Source organism: Nyctereutes procyonoides, unplaced genomic scaffold (assembly GCF_905146905.1).
Source record: "Nyctereutes procyonoides isolate TBG_1078 unplaced genomic scaffold, NYPRO_anot_genome, whole genome shotgun sequence".
NCBI classification, from domain to species: Eukaryota; Metazoa; Chordata; class Mammalia; order Carnivora; family Canidae; genus Nyctereutes; species Nyctereutes procyonoides.
Genome location: NW_026575121.1, coordinates 26,455,081 through 26,458,760, shown reverse-complemented (window position 1 = coordinate 26,458,760; position 3,680 = coordinate 26,455,081). Strand labels below are relative to the sequence as shown.

Genomic DNA, 3,680 nt, shown 5'->3' with positions numbered 1-3,680 from the left:
AACCCGGTCAGCAATATTCACAAAGACACATGTGGAAATCTTTTTAACCCCAGGAATGGAATGGTTTTTGTCGAGATAAGTTAAAAAGCTTCTGTAGACCATATTAACTTTTCACAATCAGAAACTTTTTGTGGGCTTCTGTTTGAGGATTGCTTTTTCTTTGATGCTGTGATTGCCTTACTATATTTACTTGTGATTCAATGGAACCCTTAACTAGTTGATAATGACTTTTGGCTTGTAAAGAGCAATAAAGAATTTAAATCATTTAAAGTATAGCTCTTCTTTGATATCAGCCATCCAACATTATTCTAATAAAAGAATGCCTAACATACTTTTAATGAATTTCCTTTTATATAAGATAAAATATTTAGCAAGAGAATTTGAGATGCCCATTAGAGCATCTCATTCATAAATGTCCAGGATGTTCATCTTGCAGGACCTAATGATTCAAGTGAAGGTTTATGTGCTGGATAGAATTATGCATCAAGTGCATTCCCTTTGGAGAAGCAGCCGAAAGAGATGCCTACAAAGTCTTCACTAGGATTATTTATTAAAATTTGACTATCTAGGAAAAATATCTCTTCTTTTCCCCCTTCTAACAAATCTCTGTAAAGTGATGAAGCTTATCCCCACCCCCCACCCCCTTTTTTCCCCATAGGAAGCACATAGATGATAGAAAGGAATTTTCGGCTGATTGCTAGTTAGTGACTTTGAAGGAACTTTTAACAGCTGTTCAAGGCCAGAATAGATTACTTTGTTTTATGCAAAACCTATCAGCATTTTTGCTATTGCGCATTTCTTTATTTCCTTGGAGTTAATTGCTAAATGTCATCCACTCCTGCTGTTCTAGTGAGCTTGAATTTTCTCAAGATGTTTCATAACTTTCTCCTTAGAGATTTCAATCTCTGTCAAATATTCTAATTTTTCTTAAACAGTACCTTTGAAGCAGGAACATTCCAAATGTCCTTTATGGTTAGCAATGAGTAGAAATATCAACGTCCCTTTGTTATCTCTATTCTGGATTAGAATTTTTAAAGGTGTTTCTAGATATTTAAAAACCAGGTTTAGATTTAAAAATTCCATTCATGCTCCTCTTGTCTTTTTTGTTTTCCAAATTCTCTTCCTTTAGAGTAGCTGCGTTTTTCTAATTCTTGCGTTAAATGATCAAATTATATCCACTATAATTTTCTACTTAAATCTGAGAAAATGATTTAGCAGTGAGCTCATAGTTTCTAAAATATCTTTCTTTTTGAAAGCAGCTACAGGATGTCATCGGTATGCACTTTAGCAGGAGTCTCTTGAGCTCTTTCAAAAATGTCTGAGTTGAAGACATTTGTTTATATTCCTTACCTAAAGGGTACTCTCCTCTCTTCACAATGTAACTAGGTCCTTTAGTCAAAATGTCACACACCAGCCTGTCAACAAATCGTGAAATAGGTAAGTTTTCTCTGAAGGTCATGCATACAATTGCTCATCAAAGAATCATACCAAAGGTCTTGTAGCTTTACCACTTCTGTTTGCTCATTTTGCATTTTTTTTTCCTTTCCTTTTTCCTTACCATCATCCTGTCTGGTTTTCTCCACCCTCTTCGTCCTTGCAGGACTCTGAAATTCATATTCTTTTGTTTCATAAAATGTGCTCATCTAATTAACCTCCAGTGCATTCAGTATGTTAGATAGATGAATTAAAAGAAAAAAAAAAAAGTCCCTAGGGGCTTGGGTGTCTGTTTTCCTTGGTTGAGGAGGAACTGGATGGAGTGGGAATGGGCAGACAGGAAGACAGAAAGGGGGAAGGATGTAGGGAACTCTCCAAAAAAGAAGACTAAAATGTAAATGCTAACTTAAAAAAAAAAAATGAAATTTAAAAAAAAGACATGACCAAGCAGCTGTAAATTTTCACAGGCAGTCTAGATGGGAAATTTCAGCGGTGATTTTATCTCCTTATTCAGGGCAAGGTATAGGTTGCAGAGGGGCCTATTAAGATATAAATTTTTATAAGATCTTTTAATGCTATTAACTTCACCTATTATACCTGAATGTAGATTTCCCTACAATGAAGCCTTCCGTGTAGGCATCCCACATTAAAAGCTTTTTTTGTTATCCTACTCAAACTGCCTGCCAAGGTGCCTCAAATCCAACTACTAAACAGGGGTGTTGCTTCAGGAACATTCTTTGTCACTGGAAGCCAAGTTGAAATTCTTACCAGTTACCTTGGAGAAGTGACACACTACTCATCTGCAGCGGCGTGAATTCAGCAGACGATAAAATATATGGCTAGTTCCGAAAGTGCAGGCCTCTGAGTAACTGGGGTTAGGAAATGGATGTAGTCTGCAGAAGTCATGCCAAAATGTCAGTGAGATTACTATAATAAGCGGTGATAAATTTTGCTTACTTCACGGTTTTTCCGGTCTTGGAGCCATCTCCCCCAAACCTGAAGTTCTGAGCATACTTCGTGTATGAAGAAATTAGACAACTGAAGGAGTCTCCCAGAAAAGGATAATGATTCCATGACTTCCATGTGTTTTTTGCTGGGCTTAAATAGAACATGAAGTCTTTGAGAAAATTAAAAAAAAAAAAAAAAACAATTACGTTAGGTCTCAACATTTACAAAAGACTTTTAAAAATCACAATGCCTAAAAAAATGAAGGAATTTGTTTCTGGTAGACTACCACTATTCTACTCTGGTTATTTTTGTTTGTTTGGTTTTGTTTTTTTGTTTTTCTTCTGTGGTTGCCACTGAAGGTGATGCCCACCCAGAGTCACCCCAGGGTGATGTTTTCTAAACGCAGAATTATTTATCTGGCTTCTCCACCAGCCCCCTTGGATTAGTTACTGATGGCACTATTTTAGTCTTCTGTTTTTCAATTGAAAAGGGTGGTCTACGGCCATACCACCCTGAACGCGCCCGATCTCGTCTGATCTCGGAAGCTAAGCAGGGTCGGGCCTGGTTAGTACTTGGATGGGAAAAGGGTGCTATATGCTCCAACATTATTTTTAATACTTGCATATAATTCCATTGAATACAGGCACTGTAGTTTATTTAATCAATCCTCTATGGTTAGATATTTAAGTAGTTACTGATTTTTCAATGTTATAACCATCCCTGTGTTAAATATCCTTATTGAAAGATATGAGAATGTCTCCAATTTCTTTAGGAAATATTTCTAGAAGTAGAATTTCTTGGTGAAAGAAAGTACATACTTTAAGTCTTTGGATGCATCAAATTTCCACCAGTCATAAGCTTATCAGCAGTGTGTCTGAGGGCCCATTTTCTCCTATCCTCATAAATTGTGGGTATTACAAAAAATATTTACCCAAATAATCTTTACTTGATAACTTTGCCTTAATTTGCATTTCTCTAATTATCTGTGAGATCAGATTTTTTTTACTTATTTAGAACATGGCTCTGTAAACAATAGCCCACATGCCAAATCTGGTCTATGGTCTTTTTTTTTTTAAGTGAATATTTTAAGGATTTTGTTTGTTTGTTTGTTTGTTTATTGTGTCCAAGAGGTGGACACTCAACCAACTGAGCCATCCAGGCAACCCCTCCCCCACCCTGTGGCCTGTTTTTTAAGCGCACTTTTGTTAAGAATTGTTTTCTATATTTTTACGGGGTTGTAAACAAACAATGAAGAATAATATAAGTAAGGAGTTATGTAACCTGGAAGACTGAAATAT

At 36.1% G+C, this 3,680-nt stretch overlaps 1 pseudogene; it reads left to right on the top strand.

Moving 5' to 3' along the window:
• The first annotated feature begins 2,876 nt into the window (after positions 1-2,876).
• Positions 2,877-2,981, top strand: LOC129516682 (5S ribosomal RNA; annotated as a pseudogene).
• Positions 2,982-3,680: the final 699 nt, after the last annotated feature.